The sequence below is a fragment of the Crotalus tigris genome, unplaced genomic scaffold (genome assembly GCF_016545835.1).
Source record: "Crotalus tigris isolate CLP2741 ecotype Arizona unplaced genomic scaffold, ASM1654583v1 scf7180000024461.5605484, whole genome shotgun sequence".
NCBI classification, from domain to species: domain Eukaryota; kingdom Metazoa; phylum Chordata; class Lepidosauria; order Squamata; family Viperidae; genus Crotalus; species Crotalus tigris.
Window position 1 is genome coordinate 1,356,867 of NW_024100632.1, and position 6,703 is coordinate 1,363,569.

The window sequence follows — 6,703 nt, forward strand, 5'->3', positions numbered from 1 at the left end:
AATAGAATAGAATTACAGAATGGAATAGAATAGAATAGAATAGAATAGAATAGAATAGAATAGAATAGAATAGAATAGAATTACAGAATGGAATGGAATGGAATAGAATAGAATAGAATAGAATAGAATTACAGAATGGAATAGAATAGAATAGAATAGAATTACAGAATGGAATGGAATGGAATAGAATAGAATAGAATAGAATTACAGAATGGAATAGAATAGAATAGAATTACAGAATGGAATAGAATAGAATAGAATAGAATAGAATAGAATAGAATAGAATAGAATAGAATAGAATAGAATAGAATAGAATAGAATAGAATGATGGTGGTGGACCTTGGAGGTCATCGAGTCCAACCCAATAGAATAGAATAGAATAGAGTAGAGTAGAGTAGAGTGGAGTAGAGTAGAATACAATAGAGTAGAGTAGAATACAGTAGAGTAGAGTAGAACAGAACAGAATAGAACAGAACAAGAGCTGGAAGGGATCTTGGAGGTCTTCTAGTCCAACCCCCTGCTTGAGCAGGAGGCCCTATATTATTTCAAACAAATGGTTGTCTGGTCTTTTTTTTGAAAGCCTCCAATCATGGAGCACCCACAGCTTCTGAAGGCCAGCCATTCCATCAGTTGATTGCTCTCGTCATTAGGAAGCTTCTCCTTAGTTCTAGGTTGCTTCTCTCCTTGGGTTAGTTTCCAAGCGGGAGGACCTTGTTGCAAGTCACTTATTTCAGTGCTGTAACTTCAAAATGGCCACTCAATAAATGGTTGCAAGTGGGGGGGGTCAACCCATACATGGAAAATCACGGCCGGAATTCTTAAAACTCAAGATCTGATTGTGCCACTAAAGCAGGAGGTGGGGGTAAGACGGGGCAAAAACAGAGATTTACTTCCTAGCACCAGTTTCTCGGCTCTCCCCCTTCCATAAATGTCTTTACTTTGCTTGTGAATCCTTATGAACTCAGTTCGCAGCTGCATTCTAGGCTTCTCCAACTTGTTCCAACATTGTGCAGATCCCAGCTGGGGGCTTCTGTTCCAAATTCCTGCTTCCGTTTTATTAGCACCTTTTGCCACCAGGGGGCGCAGCCAGCACAACAGACAAGGAACAGCCAAAACAGACAGGAGAAATTCCCAATTCCAGGCAGGTCCTTGAGTTACGACAGTTCATTTAGTGACCGTTCAAAGTTACAGTGGCCCTGAAAAAAGAGACTCGGGATCATTTTTCACACTTACGACCATTGCGGTCGTGTGATTTTTCGCTCTGATGCTTGACCACTGACCCACGTTTATGACGGTCGCAGCGATCACGTGATCTCCCTTTTGCGACCTCCTGGCCAGCAAAGTCCATGGGAAAAGCGGATCCACTTAACGACTGTGATTGTTAATTTTACAACCATAGCAAATGGGCAAGAAAAGTCGCAAAATGGGGCCAGACTCCCTTAGCAAACGTCTCACCGAGCAACCTAAATTTTGAGCTCAATTGTGGTCATAAGATGAGGACTGCCAGTATTTATTGCTAACTTAAGTGATTCGTTTAAAGAGCTTGTGTTTAAAGCAGAATTTTTAAGAGGAAAACCAAAAGCCAAACTTCTGTTTAATATTTATTTTAAGGAGAGACTGGGCACCTAGAGAGGCTACAATTGTTCAGGGAATCCCTGCGGCCGTAAAGTTAGTCACACAGTCGTTAAGTGGATCTGGCTTCCCCAGGGGCTTATCAGGTCACAAAAGGGTATCACGTGATTCCAGGACCCTGCAACCGTCATAGATACACGCCAGTTGTCAAGGCTCTGAACGTGGAGATGCTGCAACGGTCCTCATGAACGGCTGTAAATCGAGGACTATCTGCAGCTCAGGAAATTAGGCAGGAATGAATGCCTTGGACTAGATGAGGGGGAGCGTGGTGGGAGCCGGTTCCTCGGAAAGGCATCAGGTTGGTGAGGAGGCAGAAGCCGCATTTGCATGCAGCCCTACGCAACGACGATGGCTTGCAGCGATAAGAAGCCGGAGGATGGCCAAAGGCCAAAGAGGCTGGATTTGGTGAGAATGCTGAGCAGTTTGTCTGATGGCTGAGCATGATTGACACTTACAAATTACCAGCCCAGAGTGTCAAGTCTTTGACCCCTGAGTAACATCTTCGGCAAGCTTGAGATTTGCCAGCATTTTGTCATCTAATTACTACAAATCCCTTGGAAATTCACTGGCTGCTGAATGCTTAAGGCTGGGTGCAGATTTGGCAGATCGGTCTCTCCTCCTCCTCTTCCTCCTTCTGTTTCGTCCTCCTTCCTCTTTCTCCTATTTCCTCCTTCTATTTCCTCCTTCCTCTTCTTCCTCCTTCCTCTTCTTCCTCCTCTTCCTCCTCCTTCCTCTTTCTCCTCCTATTTCCTCCTCCTCTTCCTCTTCCTTTTTACACTCTTGAGTCCTTCCTGGGATGAACAAATGCTGTAGGATGCTGGCCTGGCTTAAGGAATGTCACCACCATGTCCGTGTGTGAACAGTGATGTCTGTCTGCACCAGAGGATTGGACTATTGGTTTCTCAGTTCTTGCATCAGCAACATCTTGGTGGGATCTCAACATTGTGCTTGTTACTTCGAGACATTTGATGTTAGGACATCCTGGATATTGGTTCCTCCGGAGGGATAAAATACAGATTTGTAACCATCTCTTTCTTTCTTTCTCTCTCTCTCTCTCTCTCTCCCTCCCTCCCTCCCTCCCTCCCTCCCTCTTTTTCCCTCTCTCTTCCTCCCTCCCCTCCCTCCCTACCCTTTTGCTTTCTCCCTCTCTCTCTCCTTCCCTCTCCCTCTCCCTCCCTCCCTCTCTCTTCCTCCTTCATTTCAGAACCAAACGACAGTCAACAGGAAGACAACAAATATTTTAAATTCCGAGTAGATCTCTTAACTCAGAACCCACAAAAAAGATGCTTCAGGACAAATAGCCAGAAAGAAACCACCATCGTGCTTTGAATTTCTCCTTGTCGCCTGCCAACCTAGGAAGCCAGCATTGGATACCACCCCGTAAAGCAAAAACCTCGTAACCATCTAGCAGAAAACAGTTTGAGTATTCCTCCTCTTCCACTCCTTTTTTAATAATGCATCTGGTTTTTTTGGGAGAGAGAAAAAAATGTACATAATTGCTCTTTAAAAATGTTGTGAATAGGCCCATCCTGAAAAATAATAATTCCTTTCCTTTGGATGTCTGGTTTCTCTACATTTTCCCCACTTCACATTCCCGGCTCCTGCAGTTTTATGAAAGTTTATTCAATTTCCTTGAGTGAGGAAAGGAGTAGTAAACTTTCCCCCTTTGACTTGGGAGAAGGGAAGCAAATAGAATATAGGATAACAGAGTCAGGAGGGACCTTAGAGGTCTTCTAGTCCAACCCCCTGCTCGGGCAGGAGATCCTATACCATGGGATGAAGAGGGAAAGCAAGACTGGACAATCAGAGCCCTGGGCATGTTAGACTCTTGAAACGTTTGTACCCAAGCTCAAAATATACAACTTGGAAGAACCAAAAGACTGTTACAGGCAGTTTGGGATATTTAATTTCTGGACAATTCATACTTACAAATGGGCTTCCTAGAGTATTAAAAATGGTGGATGGTGTCCTTCCTTGAGCTGACAACCTCCGAAGCTGTACAATCTTTCTATGAGCTTTTGTGGGTAGAGTCGTCACTGGAGGTTTTTAAGAAGAGACTGGACAACCATTTGTCTGAAATGGTGTAGGGTTTCCTGCCTGAGCAGCAGTTGGGACAAGACCTCCAAGGTCTTGCCTAAACAACAACACTTTTTTTTTAACCAGGGGGACATCTGTAACTTTTAACTCCTGGATCAATGTGAGCCTTTGTTTTTATTTATTTTTCCTCCCAAACAACATATTTCGACGAAGAACTGAGCCTGGGCAGTAGGTCAAAACATTTCAATGTGGACACATTATTTTCAACGCTGGGGTTGGGTAGATGTGGAAAGTTCCCTCTGGACCAAAAAAACCAAAACCAAAACAGAGAGGAATTAATGTCACTTTTCTGATGGCCACTGAGAATTATTCTGCACTTCCTGTAGGTAGTGATCCTCCATTCTCGTGAGAGTGTGTGTGTTGGTCCATTGCACGTCCATCTTGAAACCGCAGGGTCTGCCAGTTGCCACAGGGAACCCCAAGAAGAAGGCTGCAGACGAAACCATTCCCAGATAGAGAGAGAGACGGCTTTCTCGGGATTTAATAGCTCTAGTATTGTGTGACATTTGGGTTTTACTCACTGGAGAAAGGAGCACTAATTAGTTCTTGGTGTCACTGCCGTAAAAGCAAAACTCAATGTTTTATGGAGTGCTAAAGACATCTGTGGCAGAGTTCTTCGTGAAGTCCAACTTGGAAACCTTGAAATTCAACCTCGCTCCCCCAATTCTTCTACAAGAGCTTCTGGAGGAGGAGGAGGAGGAGGAGGAGAGGCATCCCTGTGGTCACGTGATCAAGATTAGGATTGGACTAGAAGACCTCCAAAGTCCCTTCCAGCTCTATTCTGAAATCTATATAAAGCACGAGTCCTTTTTCGAGAAGGAACCGACTGCAAGATTGGTGCTCCCTAGGCAATGATGCCAGCCAGTTCTGCTCCAGTGCTCCGGAATGGCTTTGTCGATCTGCTGGGAGAACACTGCTCCATCAGTGGCCGAAGCAGCCCGTGATGTTTCCTCAGCCATCTCGCTCCTCCTTCGGCTGAGAGGCCCCGGGCTGTGCTTCATCTGCTGACTCCAAGGGCAATTTATAGCCGCCGCCGTCACTGCCCTCGTGCCATCTTCCCCAGCTTTATGGAAAGAGCCTTGGGGCGCATGCTTGCTCCATCACTCACGAGGACCTCCGTGAAGCCACTGCGGCTGCCATGGCAACGGGGCCAGTAGCTGGTCCAGCAGGATGATAAGTAGCCTTTGCAGCAAAGGGGAAGCAGAAATTGCGGGCAAGGTGAAGAGGACTGTGGTGAGAACAGGCCGCTGGGCTTAATACGTGGGGGCTTCGTTTGGGTTGGGCTTTGTCTGGAAATGCAGCCGGCCCCCAGTCACTTGGAGGGTCTTTTTTTCTGGCTTAAAGCACCTAATTTGCAAGCTTGGCCTGCTCAAAAGCAACGCAAGCTTCTTCATGCGACCGGGAAAAGGAGAAGCTTGACTTTGTGTTTGTAGTGGTATGTGAGAAAGACCTTGGGAGACTGGGTGAAGACAGGCTGTCAAGGGAATAAACAGATAAGAGAGCGCTGTAGCCCAAGGCTGAATGGTGGGGAGGGGGACAGAAGGGACCCACCCTAGTTTGTCAGGGTTTGAAGGGTGCATACAGAATAGCAAGAGTTGGAAGGGACCTTGGAGGTCTTCTAGTCCAACCCCCTGCTCGAACAGGAGACCCTATACTATTCTGGAGAAATGGCTGTCCAGTCTCTCTTATCAGAGAAGGAAATGATAGACGAGACAGAGATAGTTGACAGATCAGAGATCAGAGAGAGATGATAGAAAGAGAAAAACGATAGAGGAGAGAGAGACTTGACAGATGATAGATGAGATGAGATAGTTGACAGATGAGGAAGGAAGGAAGGAAGGAAGGAAGGAAGGAAACTCAGAGAGTACCAAGGTTCCCTCATTTCAACCATGAGCTCCAAATATTCTCATAGATGATAGATAGATAGATAGATAGATAGATAGATAGATAGATAGAGAAAACAAGCAAGCTTAGATAGATAGATAGATAGATAGATAGATAGATAGATAGATAGATAGATAGATAGATAGACAGATAGACAGATCATCCCCATCTTCTAGCCAACATCTGAACAAGCCTTGTTCAACCGAACTCGCCTCCTCCTAAGAGAAGAGCCAGCAGGGCCGCAGAGACAGGGAGATTCCACCTGTCCTCTTGACATTAGCCTGTGGTCACCTTGAAGCCCTTCCCTATTAGTAGCAAGGCAGATGGAGGCCGACAGGACCCCACCAGCCTTCCTGCTTGGGCTTTTAACAGGCAGAAGCCAGCGAGTGTCCAATCAATCATATTTAAACAAAAGCCACTCTGGCCCTAGGGCCTTTTAAAAAGCTGCTTATTTAATTAAAAGTCCCATTTCCCATATTTATGGCTCTTGATTCGGTTAAATATTAACTGCCTGGGCCAGGATGGGTTTATCCTTTCTAGGAAGCAGGCTGGGAGGGGGAGATCCATTCGGGGTGCTTGCATTCCATCAGAAACAGGGAGGCGATCCCTTTTTTTTTATGGAAGGAAGTGGGGACATTGTGGTGCTTTCTTTGTAGACCTGCAGGCAGGAATTGGGTCTGTCTAGTTCAGGGGTAGGCAACCTTGGCTCTTTTATGACATAGCTGGCTCAGGAATTCTGGGAGTTGAAGTCCATGAGTCCGAAAAGAGCCAAGGTTGCCTACCCCTGGTCTAGTTTAATGAAAAGGAGGTCAAAACTTACTTCACAAATGTCTCGCTTACTGAGAGAAATTTAGCTGTAAGTCAAGAACTCCCTGTGATGTGAACATGCTTGGATCCTTCCCATTAACTTCTTGTCCTGCCCTCTGGTGCTATCCGGATAGAAATGTGAAAAAAATATAAGGAGGAAGATGTTGAGACTTTGGAAACAGTGCAAAGAACAGCAACTAAGACGATTAAAGACCTGGAGACTAAAACATACAAAGAACGGTTGCGGGATTTGGAAATGGCCAGTCTAGAGAAAAGAAGGACT

At 45.4% G+C, this 6,703-nt stretch overlaps 1 protein-coding gene across 1 annotated transcript in view; it reads left to right on the forward strand.

Annotated features, from left to right (window-relative positions):
* Nucleotides 1-3,190, forward strand: part of RBM19 (RNA binding motif protein 19) — a 52,310-nt gene extending 49,120 nt beyond the window's left edge. Inside the window, exon 25 of the mRNA XM_039332641.1 lies at nucleotides 2,837-3,190. The gene's annotated coding sequence lies outside the window, so the exon portion shown is untranslated. The remainder of the gene's footprint in view (nucleotides 1-2,836) is intronic.
* Nucleotides 3,191-6,703: the final 3,513 nt, after the last annotated feature.